Consider the following 23,167-nt stretch of genomic DNA (forward strand, 5'->3'; position numbering starts at 1 on the left):
TTTAAGTAACGAACGGTACAGCCACGGGGTGGAATACTCTGCAGCTGTCTGTAGCTATTAGGAAAGATGCCGTAGGAAATTGTATAGTAAATGTTCTGCACATTTTAAATGAAAAAAGCAAGGTAAAGAAATGTGAATAATAGGATCATGAGTGCGTGTGCGCATGCATGTATCTCATTCATGCACGTGAAATATTTGAAAGGATGTATAAGAAAGTGTTATCAGTAGTTACTTTTGGAAGATGAGACTAAAAAAGAGTATGACATTCACTTTTCACTTAAATCCATGCTATTTCTTTTGCAATTGGAATCAGAATTTCTTGATATGAAAATACTCCATTCAAATCTGGTAACTTGCTTCCAGATAGGTCTAAATATAACAACATTCTGGGAAATTTTGCCTCAGCCCTGCCCTCTGAGATCATTAGCAAGAAGTGTGTTCACCATGATTCCAGTTCAGCAAAGAAGGCTCATCAGAAGAAGGAAGCACACCCCCCAGGTGAGACTCCATCTCAGAGAGAAGACACCCAAGGTTTGGAGGGCAGCATATCCAGTCCGCTCCACGTTACCCTTTTCTTTAAGGTAAGAAGTATATTCTTGTTTCTAAATTCACTTGATGATCTGATGTGTTTGTATTCACCCTGATGAAAGTCCTCCTTTGTATTGAAGTTAAAAATCCTCTGTGTATCCCATAATTCTAGTTCTTTTTTTTTTTTTAATTTTTTTTCAACGTTTATTTATTTTTGGGACAGAGAGAGACAGAGCATGAACGGGGGAGGGGCAGAGAGAGAGAGGGAGACACAGAATCGGAAACAGGCTCCAGGCTCTGAGCCACCAGCCCAGAGCCCGATGCGGGGCTCGAACTCCCGGACCGCGAGATCGTGACCTGGCTGAAGTCGGACGCTTAACCGACTGCGCCACCCAGGCGCCCCAATAATTCTAGTTCTTTTGAGCTGGTAAGAAGTTGGTCACCATCTTCCTCCATGTTGTAATTGAAAACTGGGTGCTTCTAGATGGCTAAAGAAATTAAATGTGTATACCCAGGATTCAAAAAACTAAACCATGGCAACTCAGATGAAAGCTTAACATTTCTTTTGTGTTTTATGTTAACAATTTGTGAGAATTTTGCACTCTCATCATATAGCTATGACGGAGTCACACAAAAATGATCTTCTCCCAGGGCACCTGGGTGGCTCAGTCGGTTAAGTGGACAACTCTTGGTTTGGGCTCAGGTCATGATCTCGTGGCTTCGTGGGTTTGAGCCCCACATCAGGCTCTGTGCTGGCGGCTCAGAGTCTGCTTGGGATTCTCTCCCTCTCTCTCTCTCTCTCTCTCTCTGCTCCTTCCACACTTGTGCTATCTCTGTCTCTCTCAAAATAAATAAACTTAAAAAAATAATCTTCTCCCCCACACTGATATTTACATAAATTGATGCCCTGGGAAGATGTGTCATGTCTTTGCAAAGACCACCTTCAAAACTATATTCCCACAGATTATGCTTCCATATGACCGCACCCCACAGACTTCTCAACTTTTCAGTCAACCACCCCGATTCTCTTAACCCATGTACATGGGCCTCAACTCTTCAGTCCTTCACATGTTTCCATCATTTTTCTCCAAAGCCTATTCTTAAAACATGGTGCTCAAAAATTCACTGCAGCACCCCAATGAGATGTTGTTTTAAAAGGCCCATACTCATGGCCCCCTCTTTCTCTCCCCTTATTTGTACACCCCCTACTTATTTGTACCTCTGTACTTCCTGGAAAAAAAAAATGAAAGCACTGAAAAATCAAATCAATTAGTATTACTGAGCCTCTCCACTAAAGACTCATGTGCCATTGTATGGTGCACCACAGGATTAACATGCCAGAATGAAGATACTGGAAGAATAAACTAGAAAAGTCCAAGAGAATTTTTAATAGACTGCATGAGTTATAGAATAGAAAAGTGGACAGAAGTCAGTAAGAGATATAGGAAATCAAGCAAGTATTGCATAAAGTGACAACCAAATGGTAAGTTTCTAATACCTGGCATCAGGGCCAATCTGCCCATTGCTTCCCAGCCTGAGTGAGAGGGCACCCCAAGAAGTCTCCTTTGTTCCCTGAGCGATACCAGGCCATCCTGCCTGGCCACACCCCACACTCATATTTTCTAGCCTGTTCTGATGACTCCAGCATCAGACATCTCTTGTAAGCTGCTGCCTCTGACCTCCTTACTTTGTCCAATGCCAGATATTATAGCTTCTCTCATAGCGAACTTGGTTCCCTGAAAGTGCATTCACCCCTCAAATTACATTTGCTCCAGAGAACATCCAGGCATTGTCCAGCATGTCCCCCAGACAAAATCCAGGCTGGAACTAGCCAGTAAGATTGAAGTTGCTTCTGGGATGGTGTCAGGCCCTGAAGAGAACTGAACAGTGGTCTGGCAAAATTTCCAGCATATTTTAAAAGGGAAATGTTTTTGTCCAGATATACATAGTTGGACTTGAATAATGCACATATAATAGAACTGGAAATGTGTGAAGGATTTGGATAGAAGCTAGGAAAGAATAAGCATAGAATAAATATAAGGCAAAACATGCTTTGAACCTTTCATTGTAGGTGGAAATTTTTATTTGGTTGTAAAGAAAAAGTTTCTGACTCTCAGGTCAAAAAATAAGAAGAAATGTTTCAGATTATGAGTATCTTTCCCTGAAAACCCTTTAAATAAGATCTTTGCTATCCAGAAGCCAGAGTATACAGTAGATCGGTGGTCCCCAAATCTACTTAATTAATAGCATCAGTAAAGAAGATTTTAAATGCAGATTTCAGATTTAATGAATCAGAATCTTAAAGGAGAACCAGGAAACTTATTTCTAAATCTAAACATCTAAATCTAAATTTGTTTCTCGTAATTGTCCAGGTTTGGGAGCCATTGTGAGTATGACATCCTATTGAACCTTCCAGAGCTAAGATCAAAATTTTGTTTAATTTTTTTAATGTCTATTTATTTATTTTGGGAGAGAGAGAGATAGAGAGTGTGCACTAGCAAGGGAGGGGCAGAGGGAGAGAAAGAATCCCAAGCAGGCTCCGCACTGCCAGCACAGAGCCCGATGCAGAACTCAAAGTCGTAAACTATGACATAGCCCATGACCTGAGCCAAAATCAGGAGTTGGACGCTTAATTGACTGAGCCACCTAGGCACTCCATAGTTTCAAACTTTTTGTTCTCTAAGGCTGCTCAGTAGTTAACAGGTTTTTGTCTTGCTTTATTGAACTTTTAAATAATAATCCCTGCTTTTGATCAAGCCTAATGTCATACACTTTGGAGTATGTTTGCCCCACTTACAACAATTCTTCCTTCTCCAAGAACTTCCCAATCTATCGGGAGGACCCAGCAGACCTTTTTATATGATACAACTGAATTCCCTGGTCTCAGTTTAGTGGAATGAGAATGTTCCAAGCTGAGCAAGTGAGAAGCCCCAACCTCCTAGAAATCTGAAATTGGGAGCAAGAATGAAAGTTGGTCCCTCAGTGTGGCTAGACCTTGTGAACATGGAAACTGCTGGCTGCCATCTTCCACTGGGCTGAGACACAGGAAAAGCTGTTCCCCAAGAAAGAAGGCAACAGATGCACAGAAAGAAGCAAGAGACCAGAGAGAGTACTCAGGATTTCCCACAGGTTTCCAGGCAACTATTGCAACCTTCCCAAGGCCCAGCTGCATTCTAGCCCTTGGGTTCCATAAGCCACCCCTCTTTCTTATAATTATTTTGGCTATTCTAAAGATAGCAACCTGCAGCAAGGGATCTACCTAATGTGCCTACTTACACTTGATAATGAATGACATATTCTCGAGACAAGAGACGTTCCGTGTCCCTCCCCCTATGGTGACTGAAGTCATTCTTTTTCCAACTATAACAGTTCGGATGACATATGACAGCTTCCTTTACATTTGAAGATCTATATGCACAACATGTGTCTGTGAGTACTGATATGATTGAAAAAATCAGCTATGTTCTTTATTAATATGGAAAAAATGCCCAAACGTGGTCTGATTACAAAAATCATTTTATAAGATTATTTACAAATTCTTCTGGGGAAAAATTACCATTCCTGAATAAAAATGCTTAAAGGATTTTCTGATAAACTTTAATTAGCCTCAGATCTCTTCTGGGAACTTGCTACCCACACTTTCAGTTCTCTGTCAGGAATCAAATGGTATTTAACCAGACATTGTTTTTGTTTATTCCTGTCAAACAAAGACTATCCAGCCATTCTCTTTTCCTAGAAAACATTCTTACCGAAAGAATATCTTTGCATTGGTAAGATCTCTTTGCTTGTAGCAGGTGTGAAATGAAATTTAATGCCAGCTCATAGCAAAATTGTCTGAAAATTTAAAAAATCATTTGGTTGGGTCTTTATAAAGGCCTTTTTAGTTTATTGCCGAAGTTTACATTAGCCAATTGGCTGTGACTTTACTTTAGACTGCTTTAGAGAAGTCTTGTATTGCGTTGTTCAAAAACATCCGAGTTACTTTCGATACTGGATTAGAATATTTGCTGTCCTTTTAGAGCTCTTCAAAATCCTGCCGCTATACCATTTAAAATGCTTCAGAACTATGCCTAAAATTTTTGCCTGTCCCCAGCTCTCTCACTTTTACCCCTTGCTCATTTAGAGAGTGGTTTGGCATCTGGTACAACTAATTTGCTCCTTCCAGAAAAAATCCTTTCTGGCATTACTTAGATCCTGATTGCTGGGCATATTACAAAACAACATCACTCTCCTTTTCTTTTGCCAAATAATGTATGTGTGTGTTCATTCATTACTTCACCATCTTTATTAGTATCCAAAATGTGCAAAGTATCCTTGACGTTTCCTGTCCTCGAGAAGCTGAGGGAATAGATGATAGAAAAACAAACTCAGCCAGGCAACAAATGCAGACCACCTCATGTTTCAGAATGGCGTTGCGCTTAAACACATCAGATGACATTGAAGAAAATTTTTAAATATTGAAAAGAAATGTATAAATGTACTGAAGTCTTTCAAATAAGCAACTAACAGACCTGACAGTGTACAACCCAAAGCAGCTGTCCTAAGGATCCTTTCCTCAAAACCCTTCAGTGTCTGCTTCCTTTAAATCTATTCTCCTATCCCAATTCCAGCAAGGGGTTACCTTTTTCTTTCTCTCTCGCAATCCCCTTACCTTAGTCTAACATCCCAAACTAGACCTGTTCTTTCAGAAGTAGCTCCAGGACCTTTGTAGCCATTGAAGATTTTTTTGTTGTTGTTGTTTGGCTTTTTTTTTTTTTTTTTTTTTTTTGAGCATGTGCAGTTTTATTTTCTTAATGAGTAAAGTCCAAGCCTGGAAGCTGTTCCACCAATCAAATGTCCTTTGCCTTTACTAGTAGGTCCAAGGGAGTCAGCAAGACTGTTTCTACTCACATAACAATAACTCTGTCTCCAGTAGAGCTGTGATGTGATACAACATAGGATAAGGGCCATATACAAGTTCGAAGGTACCAAGGGCATCTAGAAGAGCACAACCTTGTGAGGATTAGCCAAGTTTCATGGGCCAAGGGATGCAAATCAACTCAAAGCTGAGACATGAGTCATGTAGACCACATCAAGCCTGAATAGCACATGGATATAAGACAGGAACTTGCTACACCAGACCTCCCTTTCTGATACTCTGCAGTCTGGCCAAAGCCATTCTATTTGCATGTCTGTCTAGATATTGCAAGTCAATTTGCTGATAGACTGGGCCAAGGTTGTCATGGACCAGCCACATGGAAGAGCATGAAAGAGTTTATGCTAGTAGAGCAACCTACCTGTCCAAAAAGGAGTAAACACAGCAGTCCTGAAAATGCCGCTTTCTAGAAAGGCCTGCTACCAAGCTTGCCCTCTGACTGACACATGGGAACTTGGATTTCAGGACAACTCCCACCATTCCAAGAACTGATACTAATGGCTTACTCTCCAAAATTGTGCAAGCCATGTGATCTATGCTGAACACCTGCTTTCTTTCTGGGAGTCTAGAATTTTAGTGTATGCTAAGGAAAGTAAGCCTATGTGACCAGTTTCCAGCAAGAATCCTGGACATTGAGTCTCTAGTGAGCTTTGCTGGTCACAGCTCATTGCTGAGGAAATCAGGTACAAGGAAAAGTTAAGATGGCAGAGAAGTAGGGGGACTCTGGGCTTTCCTTGTCCCTCAAACACAGCTGTGTTCAGGTCAGATCGCTTGGAATACCCAGAAAATCGATCTGTGGACTGACAGAGGGATCTCCACAGTTGGAGGGAGACAGCTTGGTAGGTATGAGGTGTGTGGAAGTGAATTGGGGGAGAGAAAAATGGCAGTGCTGTGGAGGAGAGGGAACCTTCTGTGGAAAGACAAAAGGGAGAGAAAGAGAAGGGGTTGAGAAAGTGTGGCATTGAGTTAGCACAAGAGGAAAACCTCTCTAGACCACAGAGAAGTACTGAGTGTCCCAGTTATTTTTTTTTGCAAATGGCATTTGAAACTCAAACCCTAATGTTTGAGTTCTGCAACTTTCTCTGGAGCAGAGCCGTGTATGTGCATTCCTGGGGAGGAGGGTGCTGGCCCTGAAGAGCATAGCAGGGTGTAGCAGTCTCAAGGGTGCACTGAGAGAGAATAGTCCCCTTCCTGGAGGAGACACTGCAGGCACTTTCATCAGCAGGGTGCAGAGGCACACCCAGAGAGAATATAACCTTTGCTGCTTTCAGCAGTGCTACACCATAGATTTCATGCACTGTGCAGGTGTGGGGCTGTTTCTCAGGGACAGAAGACTTCACATAGCATAGAGGGGCCCTACTCTGGAGGAGGGAGTCCTTTAAGATTCTTTTTCAGTTTATTTATTTGGAGAAAGAGGGAGAGAGAGAGCATGAGCAGGGGAGGGGCAGAGAGAGAGGGAGAGAGAGAGAATCCCAAGCAGGCTCCCCACTGTCAGCACAGAGCCTAACGTGGGGCTCAAAGTCATAAGCTGTGAGATGATGACCTGAGCTCAAATCAAGAGTCATTCGCTTAACCAACCGAGCCACCCAGGTGCCCCATAAGATTTTGGGTTTTGAATTCTAGCCACCCACCAAGGAAAAAACGCAGGAGAGTTGTGGCTCAGGGTGAGCTTACTGCCCTCGCTATTCTGTGACGTCTGTCTGAACAGAAGGTGTATGAGATCCACAGTCAGAGAGGAGACAAGATTGGGGAGGCACAATTTTCCCCCAATACCAGCACGGTGGGAATTCAGAGAGCAACACAGTGGTTGCCCATGGAGGCAGAACCCACTTATGCCAAACCCCAAATCCACTCACCCCCATGCCTGGCAACTGCTTATTTACTGGGGCAAGACTGACTCTAAGCCAAAGCAGCAGACCTCTCCTCTAGAAGACCAGCGCATCCAACACCCCCCATGAACCAAGTGCACTGAAAATCCGGAACTTCAAAATGACACCTATAGTTCTTTTTGCTTTGTTTCTTTCTTCTTCTCTTTTTTCTTCTTGAATCAGTCTTCTAGTTTCTTATTTGTTTTTTTTTTTTTTTATTTCCTTTTTTCCTTTTTTTGGATTAGACTTTTTTTTTCTTTGTTTTTCTTTTCTTCTTCTTTTTTCTTTCTTCTTCTTTGGAATAATCCTTATAGTTTTTTGATTCTCTGATATTTTTTGTCCCCTTTCCTTTTCTCTTTTTTAAGGATCAGGCTTTCTCCCCAATGTTTTTTCCAGGGGTACTTCAACAAACAAATCAAAGCACACCTAGTTAAAGGTCCAAACGCTCCACCACTGCAAGGAAGGAGGAGCTCTGCAGAGGACTGACCATGAGAAAGAGCAGCCAAAATGCAACAGCAGAGTGCACACAGCAAGTGCCAGAAACACTTTCTGAAGTTCCAGGCCCTGGACAGTGTATGATGCCTTTTTAATATAGCAGTACTCTCAGGTGCAGGAAACATAACAGGCTTTTAAAACACACAAAAGACAGATGTAGCCAAATGATAAGATGGAGGAACCCCTCCCACCCACCCACCCTCCCCACACACACACATAAAGTAAGGCCAAGAATAAGTCACAGCCAGAGACTGGCTCAAAAAAGATCTAAGCAATATAGCTGAACAAGAATTTAGAACAACAGTCATAAGACTCCTAGCTGGGCCTGAAAAAAAACATAGAAGACACCAGAGAAACACATGCTACAGAGAGCAAAGACCTAAGAACTAGTCAGGATAAAATAAAAAATACTATAAGTGAGATGCAAAACAAATGGAATGCAGTGACAATGAGGATTAAAGAAGCAGAGGAGAGAAGAGGTGAAATAGAAGATAAAATTATGGAAAATAATGAAGTTGAAAAAAAGAGGGAACAGAAGTTAGTAAGTCATGAGGGGAGACTTAGGGAACTAAGTGATTCCATGAAATGAAGCAATATCCACATCATAGGAGTCTCAGAAGAAGAAAAGCAAGGAAAAGGAGTAGAAAGTTTATTTGAACAAATTATAGCTGAGAACTCCCCTAATCTGGGGAAGGAAACAGACATTCAAGTCCAAGAGGCACAGAGAACTCTGCTCAAAATCAACAATAACAGGTCAACACCATGACATAACATAATGAAACTTGCAAAATACAAAGATAAAGAGAGAATTCTGAAAGCATTTAGGGACAAACAGTCCTAAACCTACAAGGGTAGGCACATAAGGTTAGTAGTAGACCTGTCCACAGAAGCTGGGTAGGCCAGAAGAGAGTGGCAGGAAATATTCAATGTGCTGAATGGGAAAAATATGCAGTCAAGAATCCTTGATCCAGCAAGGTTGTCATTCAGAATGGAAAGAGAGATAAAGACTTTATCAGATAAAGAATAACTAAAGGAGTTTGTGACCATTAAACCAGCCCTGCAAGAAATTTTAAGGGGAACTCTGGACAAAAAAAAGAAGAAGAACAAAGCAACAAAGTCTACAAAGGATCAGACAATATCACCAGAAACACCAACTCATCAGGTAACACGATGGCACTAAATTCATAACTTTCAGTGATCACTCTGAATGTAAATGCACTAAATGCTCCAATCAAAAGACATAGGGTACCAGAATGAATAAAAAAACAAGACCCATCTATATGCTGCCTTTAAGAGGCAGACTAGATTTTAAAACAAAGACTGTAACAAGAGATGAAGAAGGGCATTATATCATAATTAAGGGGTCTATCCATCAACAAGATATAATAATTGTAAATATTTATGCCCCCAACTTGAAAACACCCAAACATATAAACCAATTAATAGCAAAATAAAGAAACTCATTGATAATAACACCATAAGAGTAGGAGACTTTAATACCCCACTTACAACAATGGACAGATCATCTAAGGAGATAATCAACAAGGAAACAATGGCTTTGAATGGCACACTGGACCAGATGAACTTAACAGATATATTCAGGAGGGTGCCTGTGTGGCTCAGTCAGTTGGGCATCTGACTTCAGCTCAGGTCATGATCTCACAGTTGGTGAGGACCAGCCCCGCTCTGGGTAAGCCCAAGCCCCACATCATTTGAACATGAGCCCTGCTTCGGGTGAGCCAGCGCTCTGCTTCTGGTGAGCTCCAGCCCAGCTTCAGATAAAAACACAAGCCCCAGGTGAGCCCTGCTTTATTCTCTCTCTCTCCCTCTCCCTTCCTCTCTCCCCTGCCCCCCCCCCCCCACCATCATGGGATTCTGTCTCTGTCCCTCGCTCACTTGCACCCTCTCTCTCAAAAAAAAAAAATATATATGTGTGTGTGTATATATATATATATATATATATATATATATATATTCAGAACATTTCATCCTAAAGTGGCAGAATACACATTCTTTTCAAGTGCACATGGAACATTCTTCAGAATAGACCACATTCTAGGTCACAAATCAGTCCTCGATAGATACAGAAAGATAAAGATCAAGATCATACCATGCATATTTTCAAACCATTAGTGAAAGTCAACCACAAGAAACAATTTGGAAAGACCACAAATACATGGAGGTTAAAGAACATGCTACTAAAGAATGAATGGGTTAACCAGAATATTAAAGAAGATATTAAAAAATACACAGGTACAAATTAAAATGAAAACACGACACTCCAAAACCTCTGGGATGCAGCAAAGGTAGCCCTAAAAGGGAAGTGTATTGCAATAGAGACTGATCTCAAGAAGCAAGACTCAAATACACAACCTAACCTTACACCTAAAGGAGCTAGAAAGGGAAGACAAACTAAGCCTAATGTTGGTACAAGAAGAGAAATAATAAGGATTGGAGTAGAAATAAATGATATAGAAACAAACAAAAAACAACAACAACAACAACAACAAAAACCTAGTAGAACAGATCACTGAAACTAAGAGCTGGTTCTTTGAAAGAATTAATAAACTTGATAAACCCCTAGCCAGACTTAACAAAAAGAAAAGAGAGAGGACCCAAATAAATAAAATCATGAATGAAAGAGGAGAGATCATAACCAATACCACAGAAGTATAAACAATCATAAGAGAATATTATGAAAAATTATAGTTCAGCAAACTGGGCAATCTGGAAGAAATGGATTGATTCCTAGAAACATACAAACTACCAAAGCTGAAATAGGAAGAAATAGAAAATTTGATCAGACCCATAACCAGCAAAGAAATTGAATCAGTCAGCAAAAATCTCCCAAGAAACAAAAGTCCAGGGCCAGATGGCTTCCCAAGGGAATGCTACCAGACATTTAAAGCAGAATTAGTACCTATTCTTCTCAAACTGTTCAAGAAAGTAGAGATGGAAGGAAAACTTCCAAACTCATTCTATAAGGCCAGCATTACCTTGATTCCAAAACCAGAAAAAGACCCTGCTAGAATGGAGAATTACAGGCCAATATCCCTGATGAACATGGATGAAAAAATTCTCAACAAGATACTAGTAAATTGAATCCAACAGGACAGTAAAAGAATTATTCACCACAATCAACTGAGATTTATTCCTGGGCTGCAGGGGTGGTTCAATATTCACAAACCAATCAACGTGATACACCATGTTAATAAAGGAAAGGATAAGAACCATATGATCCTCTCGACAGATGCAGAAAAAAGCATTTCACAAAATACATCATCCGTTCTTGATAAAAACCCTCAACAAAAAGCATAGAGATGGAACATACCCCAACATCCTATACGAAAGACCTACAGCTAATATCATTGTCAATGGGGAAAAACTGAGAGCTTTTCTTCTAAGGTCAAAAACAAGACAGGGATGTCTACTCTCACTATTATTATTTTTTTTTTTAATTTTTTTTTCAACGTTTATTTTTGGGACAGAGAGAGACAGAGCATGAACGGGGGAGGGGCAGAGAGAGAGGGAGACACAGAATCGGAAACAGGCTCCAGGCTCTGAGCCATCAGCCCAGAGCCTGATGCGGGGCTCGAACTCACGGACCGCGAGATCGTGACCTGGCTGAAGTCGGACGCTTAACCGACTGCGCCACCCAGGCGCCCCTCTCACTATTATTATTTAACACAGTACTGGAAGTCCTAGCCTCAGCAATCAGAAAATAAAAATAAATAAAAGGCATCCAAATCAGCAAGGAGGAAGTCAAACTTTCACTATTTGCAGACAACATGGTACTCTATGTAGAAAACCTAAAAGACTTCACCAAAGAATTGCCAGAACAAATACATGAATTCAGCAAAATTGCAGGATATAAAATCAATGTACAAAAATCTGTTGCATTTCTATATACCAATAATGAAACAGAAGAAAAGGAAATCAAGGAATCGATCCCATTTACAATTATACCCAAAACAAGATACCAAGGAATAAACCTAACCAAAGAGGTAAAACATCTGTACTTTGAAAACTACTGAACGCTTACCCCCAAAAATGGAAAAGCATCCCATGCTCATGAGGCGGAAGAATGAACATTGTTAAAATGTTGACACTACCCAAAGCTATCTACATTTTTTTAAATGTTTATTTATTTTTGAGACAGAGAGAGACAGAGCATGAAGGGGGGAGGGGCAGAGAGAGAAGGAGACACAGAATCGGAAGCAGGCTCCAGGCTCCGAGCCATCAACCCAGAGCCCGACGTGGGGCTCGAACTCACAGACCACGAGATCGTGACCTGAGCTGAAGTCGGACGCTCAACCGACTGTGCCACCCAGGCACCCCACTATCTACATTTTTAATGCAATCCCTATCAAAATACCACCAGCATTTTTCACAGAGCTAGAACAAACAATCCTAAAAATTGTATGGAACTACAAAAGACTTCAAATAGCTAAAGCAATCCTGAAAAAGCAAAGCAAAGCTGGAGGCATCACAATTCTGGATTTTAAGCTATATTACAAAGCTATAGTCATCAAGACAGTATGGTATTGGCACAAAAACAGACACATAGATCAATGGAATAGAAGAGAGAACCCAGAAGTAGACCCACAAATGTATGATCAACCCATCTTCGACAAAGCAGGAAGAATGAAAGGAGTGTCTGGGTGGCTCAGTCGATTAAGTGTCTGACTTCGGCTCAGGTCATGATCTCATAGTCTGTAGGTTTGAGCCCTGTGTCAGGCTCCTCACTGACAACTCAGAGCCTAGAGCCTGCCTCAGATCCTGTGTCTCCTATTGTCTCTGCTCCTCCCCCACTTCTCTCTCTCTCTCTCTCTCAAAAATAAATAAACATTTTTTAAAAAGAATATCCAATGTTAATAGTCTCTTCAACAAATGGTATTGGGAAAACTAGACAGCAATATTCAGAAGAATAAAACTGGACCATTTACTTATACCATACATAAAAATAAACTCAAAAATGCATGAAAGACCAAAATGTGAGACAGAAAACCATCAAAATCCTAGAGGAGAACACAGGCAGCAACCTTTTTGGCCTTGGCCACAGCAACTTCTTACTAGACACGTCACCAGAGGCAAGGAAAACCAAAGCAAAAATGAACTATTGGGACTTCATTAAGATGAAAAGTTCCTGCACAGTGAAGTAACCTGTCAATAAAACTAAAATGCAACTGATGGAATGGGAGAAGATATTTGTAAATGAAATATCTGATAAGGGGTTAATATCCACAGTCTACAAAGAACTTATCAAACTCAACACCCAAAAAACAAAGAAGCCAGTAAAGAGATGGGCAAAAGACATGAATAGACACTTCTCCAAAGAAGACATCCAGATGGCCAACTGACACATGAAAAAATGCTCCACATCACTCATTATCAGGGAAATACAAATCAAAACCAAGATGAGATACCACCTCACACCTGTCAGGATGGCTGCAATTAACAACTCAGGAAACAACAGATGTTGGCAAGGATGAAGAGAAAGGGGAACCCCTTTGCACTGTTAGTGGGAATGCCAACTGGTGCAGCCTCTCTGGAAAACAGTATGGAGGTTCTTCAGAAAGTTAAAAATAGAACTACTCTGTGACCCAGCAATTGCACTACTAGGTATTTACCCAAAGGATATAAACATACAGATTCAGAGGATTACATGCACCCTGATGTTTACAACAGCATTATCAACAATACCCCAAATATGGAAAGAACCCAAATATGGATAATGGATAAAGAAGATTTTGTATACACACACACACACACACACACACACACACACATACACACACACACACAATGGAACATTACTCAGCCATCGAAAAGAATGGAATCTTGCCATTTGCAATGACATGGATGGAGTTAGAGTGTATTGTGTTAAACAAAATAAGTCAGTCAGAGAAAGAGAAGTAGCATATGATTTCACTTACATGTGGCATTTAAGAAACAAAACAGATAAGCATTTGAGAAGGGAAAACAAAGAAAGAGAGGGAAGCAAACCATAAGAGATTCTTAAGAGAACAAACTGAGGGTTGCAGGAAGGCAGGTGTGTGTGTGTGGGGGGGAGGTTGGGCTAAATGGGTGATGGATATGAAGGAAGGCACTTGTGATGAGCACTGGGTGTTATATGTAAGTGATCACTAGATTCCACTCCTGAAACCAATATCACACTATATGTTAACCATAATTTAGACAAAAATTTGAAAATTTAAAATGAATATATCCTCGCATTCAGATCAAAATATCCAAGGAAGTAGGATTCTTAGAAATCCATTCCAGCATCTTCCATCCTATTAGAAGTCCATTTTACATACACTGGAATTCCTTAAAAAAAGAAAAGAAAAGAAAAGAAAAGAAAAGAAAAGAAAAGAAAAGAAAAGAAAAGAGAAGACTGCTGTTCTTTGTATGTGTCCTTTCAGAGCTGGTTTTAGCACTTCTCCTAAGACACTGCAAACATTTTAGTCCCTAGTTCAAACAGCTGGCTGTAATGGACCTGAACTCATGTTTCACTGTGAGACTTAGAAATTAGTGATGATCCTGCTTGCTATTAAGTAAGAACTCATATTCTGGCAAGGTAGTGCTCTGTCAACATACATCAAAATGCTTACTCCCTAGTGACCTTCTCCTCTTTGCATATATTCACAAGAGTTATAAAACAAATGCCAAATGCTGAGCAATAAAAAAAACTTCAGTTTATATTTCAAACGTCAGTTGCTCTACAAAAACACAAAATAATATTGCCAAAATATGAAACAAAGAGAAGTACGAATAACTTCCCTAATGACTTCCTTTTTTCCAGGAGCTCTTGGATCACTCAAAGGACTTGACCCTATATTCTAAAAACTGTCATTCTTAACTTCTGCCAAATGAAAAAAGCAGAGGTCAAAGACAAGGGCTCTTCTAAAATGCACTGCTATTTTTTTTTTCAACGTTTATTTATTTTTGGGACAGAGAGAGACAGAACATGAACGGGTGAGGGGCAGAGAGAGAGGGAGACACAGAATCGGAAACAGGCTCCAGGCTCTGAGCCATCAGCCCAGAGCCTGACGCGGGGCTCGAACTCACGGACCGTGAGATCATGACCTGGCTGAAGTCGGACGCTTAACCGACTGCGCCACCCAGGCGCCCCTAAAATGCACTGCTATTTAAGGACTCCTTCATGATCAGCGTTCAAAGCCAGCAGATTTCAATGAAGTACTACAGCTCATCTGGCTATCTAGGATAAGTTTTTATTTTGCAAAGATAGGGGTGTGTCTTAGGTATAGAAAGAGACCTCATCTTGCTTTACATTTGGCTGTCAGAGACATGATGAAATTTGCTAGATGCAACCTCCTTTGCCTTTGTTGTGCATGTCTTTGGCCTTGACCTAAACTGTGCTAACCTTTCAAAGTTAAACCTCCTACCACTTCCCAACGTATACCTTAAGCTTCTATCATATTTGAAATTGTCAGTTATTTAGATATGCCAAGGTCTTTTACATTTCTGCGTCTTTGTACACAACCTTTCTCGATCTGTATGTATTTCTCCTTCCTTTTCTACCTTGAGGAAAACTACTCATTCTCCAAGAAACTGATCATGCAATTCCCTTGGTGAAACCTTCCCAAATTTCCCTCCTGGCTCCCTCCTCTGTTACCTTTTGGGGAAACCCTGGTTATAGCACTTAGGATATTATATTTTAAGTGTGTGTGTGTGTGTGTGTGTGTGTGTGTGTGTGTGTGTGTGTGTATGCATGTGTTTCTCCCCTGCAGCCAGGCTGTGAGTTCTTTGGGGCAGCCAACTTCATTCATCTTTGTATATTTATAGCTTGGTAGCTTCATAAATGCTGATCAACTGAGTAAAGAATCAGAATTGAGACTTCAGGTGTTTGACTCCAAGTACTAACCTTTGGACTGTTAAGATAAAGAAAACTGAATGTAATACGTTGTAATGTGTTGGATATTCCATTTATAGCATTTGAAAAGGTTTGACACACAAAAAAATTGAAGAATTTTATATACCAAAGGAAGCATCAATTATGTCCTATCTTCTTTTAAATACAAACAGGCTGTATATCAAAATTTTCTTCCCTCTCGGGGTATTAGAGCCTATACTCTATAAATTTTGTTCATGGTTTATAGAGTATAGAACCCTCTGGAGCCCAGCCCCCCACCCCCACCTCATTGAGCTTGTGTGCTCAGGGAGGTCTTTACACACCAAGGGAATGTTAATACCCAAGCTTTATGGAAGATTGACTGTAGAAAAATTAACTGATGAAGCCCAGGACCATAGGAAGAGAATTATGGTATCTGTGGCTATTTATCTCCAAGAAGATTTACTATCTCACCTGAAGACATACGCTGCTGTGTGACAGGAATTTATTTACAGTTCAAGCCTGACCTTTTTCCATGTTGAGGGAGATTGCATTACTGGGTAGCTTGGGGATTTATTGTCCCTGTTTAGCCACAGTGACATTTCCTGACTATTGGCTGCAGAAGCCCTTCTGAGCTCAAGCACAGAAAATCCTGACCCTGATGTCCCACCTCTACCTAGGGGCACATTTCTTGGGGCAAAGTATTAATAGGTTTAAAGGACAAAGTTTCTTGGAAGAGAGCGAGAGCACAGGGGACAGACAGCGTGATGCCTTGCCACCTCCTGTAGAAATCAAGACGAGTAAGTTCAAATAGAGTTGGGTCCCTAGAAGCCCTGCAGGGTGAGAAGACAGGTGGCAGATGTGAGGATGTGAAACCACAGGAAAATGAAATAGGACCCCCCTCTCTCTGTCCCCTTTGGTGTCCCTTTGCACCAGATCAAGTCACAGCACCAGTTTTCCAAACCAGAGAAGCAATTCTCAAACTGGCTTCTGCTTCCATTTCAGGGAATCTTTATCCATATACTGAACAAATGCCAAGCAGCTCCCTGTATCCCAGGTATATTTTAAATTTCCTTTTGCTAAATCCTTATTTTTCTTTCTTTTTCCCTCCCCTCTCACCCTTTCTATAAACCTTGGGAGTTTTTTAAAAATATTTTTAGGGGCGCCTGGGTGGCGCAGTCGGTTAAGCGTCCGACTTCAACCAGGTCACGATCTCACGGTCCGTGAGTTCGAGCCCCGCGTCGGGCTCTGGGCTGATGGCTCAGAGCCTGGAGCCTGTTTCCGATTCTGTGTCTCCCTCTCTCTCTGCCCCTCGCCCGTTCATGCTCTGTCTCTCTCTGTCCCAAAAATAAATAAACGTTGAAAAATAAATTTTTTTTTAAAAAAAATATTTTTAAAATACTTCCAAGGAAATTCCAAATTAATAAAAAATACCTCTCAGACTAAGAAAACACAACGTATTGGTAATTGTGATTAATAAAACCAATGTTCCCAATTAAATTAGATAGTGAAATTGATTCAATATAAGGACATTTTTAACTGAGAGAACTGTTTATATGAACTGAATTTATTTTATTTTATTTTTTTTTTAATTTTTTTTTTCAACGTTTATTTATTTTTGGGACAGAGAGAGACAGAGCATGAACGGGGGAGGGGCAGAGAGAGAGGGAGACACAGAATCGAAACAGGCTCCAGACTCTGAGCCATCAGCCCAGAGCCCGACGCGGGGCTCGAACTCAGGGACCGCGAGATCGTCACCCAGCTGAAGTCGGACGCTTAACCGACTGCGCCACCCAGGCGCCCCTGAATTTATTTTTTTTAATGTTTTTAATGTTTATTTATTTTTGAGAGAGAGAGCAGGGGAAGGACAGAGAGAGGGAGACACAGAATCCGAAGCAGGCTCCAGGCTCAGAGCTGTCAGCACAGAGCCCAACGTAGGGCTCGAACTCACAGACGGGGAGATCATGACCTGAGCCCAAGTATGATGCTTAACCGACCGAGCCACCCAGGCTCATATGAACTGAATTTAAAGAGTCACTTCAAGTAGAGCCTGCCTGACTTCATTAGATTCACAGAGATAAATATCATATGCAGCAAATAGCCAAGAGAATGTCGATTCCAAGACTGCCTTTCCCCTCTGCAGTGTGTTCCATTAATCGCAGTCATATATAAAATTTCAAGCCACAATTGGACAGGAATTACTGTGTTCTTCCAACGGCATTTCTTTTTAAAATTACATGCGTCTTTCATTCATGTTGCAAGTTACATCTACTGCTTCAAAGTATGGAATGAAAAGCTAGAAAGAAATCTAGTTATCATCTTGGACAGAGTTTTTCCAACCCATTTGTTAAGCAGAGAAACTCCTCCCACCCCCGCCCCCAAAGGCACAACAAACTTAAAAAAGCAGAGTTTCTCATCAGGAAGGTCTTAGAGACCCATTTCTTTGGGGCTTCCTCCCTTCCTTGCTATTGGCTGGCCCCCAGCCCAAGAGCTCCTGGAATATCAATGTAGGGTATAGAAGTTGAAAGCAGATATCTGGGGGGAAAAAAACCCTCTCGTTTTATGGTTAAAACGAATCCACAATAGTTAAACTACTTTCTTAAATTGACACAATCAGCTGGTTGCTAACCTGAAACTAGAATCTAGGTGTCTACGACACCAAACTAAACCAAGCAGTAATTTGCTGCTGCCTTCATTATATTTTTGATTATATAATTCGATATAGCAGTTAATGAACATCTGTCAAGCCACAGTCATGGTGTTTCTTCTGTTAAAAATAGAACTGTTGTACTACTCACAAGAGCCAAGGTGTGGAAACAACCTGTGTCCATCAGCAAATGAATTGATAAAGAAGATATGATATATGTACATACACGCAATGGAATATAAAGAAGATATGATATATACACATACACGCAATGGAATATTAGCCACGAGAAGGAAGGAAATCCCACCTTTTGTGACAATGTGAATGGAACTTGAGGACATTATGCTCAGGGAAATAAGCCAGAGAAAGGCAAATACTGCATGGTGTCGCATATATGTATCATCCTTTTTAAAAAATCAAACCCATGAAAACAGAATGGAAAAGTAGCCAGGGGCTGGGGGTTGGGGTAAATAGGGAGAGGTTGGTAAATGGGTACAAACTTTAAGCTATGAGATAAGCACGTCTGAGGATCTAACGTAAAACATAGTGACTGTAGTTGATGACACTGGATTGTATAACTAAAATTTGCGAAGAGAGAACTTAAATATCCTCACCAAAATAAATAAATAAGGAAACAAATAAATAAAAAGTGAGGTGATGGATGTTTTAATTAACTAGACAGGGGGAATCTTTTTGCAATGTGTAAGTTTTTTATTGTCACCATGATGTACATTTTAAATATCTTATCATTTTACATGTGAATGATATCTCAATAAAGCTGACATTTTAAAAAAAATTAGGCGTATTCCACATAATCTATCGCCATGTATCTCCACCAAGAACAACCCTCTGATTGTCAAATTTGTCTTATGAACAACTAATAATGATTTAAAAAGCATTAAAACAGGGGCGCCTGGGTGGCGCAGTCGGTTAAGCGTCCGACTTCAGCCAGGTCATGATCTCGCGGTCCGTGAGTTCGAGCCCCGCGTCGGGCTCTGGGCTGATGACTCTGAGCCTGGAGCCTGTTTCCGATTCTGTGTCTCCCTCTCTCTCTGCCCCTCCCCCGTTCATGCTCTGTCTCTCTCTGTCCCAAAAATAAATAAACGTTGAAAAAAAAAAAAAGCATTAAAAAATATAAAGTGCATAATTGAGACATAAGAATATGAAGTTGTTTCCTAAAACTGAGAACACGGATCCTTAAGTCTTATTGCCTAAACACTGGGTACCTGTCTATGTAACAGTTGCCTCTCGCCAGACATCACTGATATAATGTCACAGACAAAAGAGAGCAGCCAATGACACAAAGAAGCAAATATGGTCCACAATTGAAGTGGTCTCTTCAGACATTCAGATGTTCAGAGTGGCGGCTGGCTGTATGTTCGTTGTTTGTTTTCTACAGTAAGCTTGTATTTCTCACCATTTACATCAACCCTGAACTTAAGGTAACTATTTCCTGTCACTGTTCATTTTACTTTGTCCTGGAAAAAAAAGAGAAAAGGAGATAAGGCATTTCTGGTATAGTATAAAGTGATCCAAGCTAATTAAATGCAGTAAGAAAGAGCCAAGTGACGGATTAGCCTTTCATCCCATTAGCCCACATGCATAAACCAAAGTCATAAACATTTAGCAAGTTCTTTGTCATTTATTTTAATGCTTTTTAAATGTGCTAAGGAGAAAAAATTTATGAGGTGTTTCTACAGCATTCTGGTTATGAAGTTTCTATTTATCAATAGCTAATTTATTTCTATAATGGAATACCAGGTTACCAAGAAAGCTTCCTATAATAAATATGAGGAATTAATGTAAGAGTCACTAATTATTGAATAATATAGGTAAGAATATAAGTAGTTACTGAAAAAAAATTACATGTACTGAATCTGCAAAAAACAATATAAGGAGGTATTAGGTATTTTAGGGGAAAGACCGATTTTTAAAAACCACACAGGTAAGACAAATACCATATGATCTTATTTACGTGTGGAATTTTAAAAACAAAACAAAACAAGAAAACCAAGCTCAGAGATCCAGAGAACAGATTGGCGGTTGCCAGAGGTGGGATGGAGATTGGGCAAAATGGGTGAAGGAACTCAAAAGTTACAAACCCCAGTTATAAAATAAATAAGTCACGGGAACATAATGTACAGCATGGAGAATATAGTTAGTCACATTGTATTGCATTATTTGCAAGTTACTAAGAGAGCAGATCTTAAAAGTTCTCATTACAAAAAAAAAAAAACTTCTGTAACCACGTATGCTGACAGACGTTAACTAGCCTTATTGCGGTGATCATGTCGCAATATATACAAATATCAAATCATTACATTGTACACCTGAAACTAATATCATGTTACATGTCAATGATACCTCAATAAAAAAATAATAACAAAATTAAAATGCTAAAAAGTTACACAGGTTCAAAATTTTCCCATAAATAAAGGGTTCCAAAGCTCAGTTTACCATCCACTCATTAAAAGCCTAAATTCCAGTCCAAAGAATTTAGCACCACCCCAGCAAGGTTACTGTAATAGGATTTAAAGGATTACCACGATATATCTGTTAGGTAAAAATGACTAACTATGTCACATTTGCTGGGAGGTTTACTTTAGTTAACCTATTAAGTCAAACGTAGTCACATAAGTTTAATCCAATAAATCCAAAGCTTCATTATCACCAGCAGTTTGCTAAACTTGATAAATTAACCTGGCATTCCATTATTTAAAAATACCTTAATAGAAACAAAAATCGTAAATAATTTTAAGTAATTCACCTGTTTTCTGTGTGCACACTGCTCCAGCATCGTCCCAGCTAAGGTTCGCTGGACCTTATGTTACACAACCAAGTTTTTATCCATAAGGTGGCTGAAATTGATGACCATTCTTCTCAGTCACAGGTGGTGATCTTATAACGGACCACACAATTTCTTTGCTATAACCACCTAACTCAGCTTGATTTGAGTGTTTATGGGGCCAATGCATCCTGACCAAAGGAGAGACGGTAGCAGTGAAAAATACTTGACATGTATTGAGGAATATTGAAAGTATATGTCAGTGCAATTCTCAACATTCCTTTATGTCGCAAGGAAAACCCAGCCCCAGGCAATGGAGGAGACCCTCAGAAGATCCACTAAGGAAGGCACTCCTTTCTCAACCGGTTCTAAGATGAACCAAGCTGCAAGCAACCCAGCTGCTCACAGAAAGTTACTAAGCAGGTCAAACCACAGACATAATATTCAAAGACCCTATTTGGTCTGCCCTCCTTTAAAACAATTCAGTTCAAGTCTTCGAATATGTCTTTGAAGTGTGCCCGTTGTGCATGCTAAACACCAAAATTCTATTGAGGAGACAGGATATGCACAAAAGTGCTCCAGCGGGCTGTGGCATGGTAACTAGAATACAAAAGGTACATAAGTCATGGTTGACAGTACTAGGTAATCTCAGAGAGATTAGACAGTCTGAGAAGGCCTTCTGAGAAAAGGGGGTTTGGCTCGCCCTTAAAGAGAGGAGTGATACTGGGGTGCCTGGGTGGCTCAGTCGGTTAAGCGTCCGACTTCGGCTCAGGTCATGATCTCACGGTCTGTGAGTTCGAGCCCCGCGTCGGGCTCTGTGCTGACAGCTCAGAGCCTGGAGCCTGCTTTGGATTCTGTGTCTCCCTCTCTCTCTCTCTGACCCTGCCCCTTTCATGCTCTGTCTCCGTCTCAAAAATAAACATTAAAAAAAATTTTTTTTTAAAGAAAGGAGTGATATTGTAAAGGTAGAAAAAATAGGATAAGGCATTCCAGGCTAGGGACCCAGAAGAGCAAATCTATAAAGGTGATGGTGACCAGGTCTCATTCAGAAGATAACAGGGACATTTTCCTGAAGACAGGGCACCTGTCAGGGTGTTGATGTTGGGGGAGGGGCAAGCGGATAGTAAGGGTCTTCATTGCTGCAATGATGACTTTAAATTTCGTTTAATAAGGCCCCCATAAAAATGAAAATATCATGTCAAATATGTCTTCTTCCAGATTTTTATTTAACTGCTAGTTAATTAACCTACAGTGCAATATTGGTTTCAGGAGTAGAATTCAGTGACTCGTCAGTTGCACACAACACCCAGTGCTCATCCCAACAAGTGCCCCCCTTAGGACCCATCACCCATCTAGCCCATCCCCCACCCACCTCCCTCCATCAACCCTCAGTTTGTTCTCTAAGAGTCTCTCATGATTTGTTTCCCTCTTTTTCCTCCTTCCTGTATGTTCATCTGCTTTGCTTCTTAAACTTCACATATGAGTGAAATTATGTGGTATTTGTCTTTCTCTGACTGACTTATTTCACTTAGCATAATACATTCTAGCTCCATCCACATCATTGCAAATGGCAAGATTCCATTCTTTCTGGTGGCTGAGTAATATTCCATTGTATGTATATTCCATGTCTTCTTTATCCATTCATCAGTTGATGGACATTTGGACTCCCTCCATTGTTTGGCTATTGTTAGTAGTGCCGCTTAAATTATGTTAAATATTATCCCATTTATGAGTGAAGAATAGGCAGAGGTGCATATTTATCCCCACATAAAAATGCTCAGAAAACAATCTGTATGATACACACAAAGAAACTATTATCAGTGGCTGCCTCTGGACTGGGGAGGAGTTGGAGTTGAAATGGATTAAAGAGAAATATTAGCCTTTTATTTTATACATTTCTGTGTTTCATGGTTTTCTGTTTTGAGGGTTTTTTAACAACAGGTTGTATTATATTTCACTTATATACATACCACTTACATACATTTAAAACACAAATTTGGCGGGGAGGGGTGCCCGGTGGCTCAGTTGGTTAGGTGTCCAACTCTTGATTTGGGCTCAGGTCCTGATGTTGCAG

At 40.4% G+C, this 23,167-nt stretch overlaps 1 long non-coding RNA gene across 1 annotated transcript in view; it reads left to right on the forward strand.

Annotated features, from left to right (window-relative positions):
• Positions 1-366: 366 nt before the first annotated feature.
• The window catches only part of LOC147579058 (uncharacterized), a 134,802-nt gene continuing 112,001 nt past the window's right edge, over positions 367-23,167 (forward strand). Inside the window, exon 1 of the long non-coding RNA XR_015253506.1 lies at positions 367-581. This is a non-coding gene — a long non-coding RNA (uncharacterized LOC147579058). The remainder of the gene's footprint in view (positions 582-23,167) is intronic.

The sequence above is a fragment of the Puma concolor genome, chromosome B4 (assembly GCF_028749965.1).
Source record: "Puma concolor isolate L17-30 chromosome B4, mPumCon1.1.hap2, whole genome shotgun sequence".
In the NCBI taxonomy this organism is placed as follows: Eukaryota; Metazoa; Chordata; class Mammalia; order Carnivora; family Felidae; genus Puma; species Puma concolor.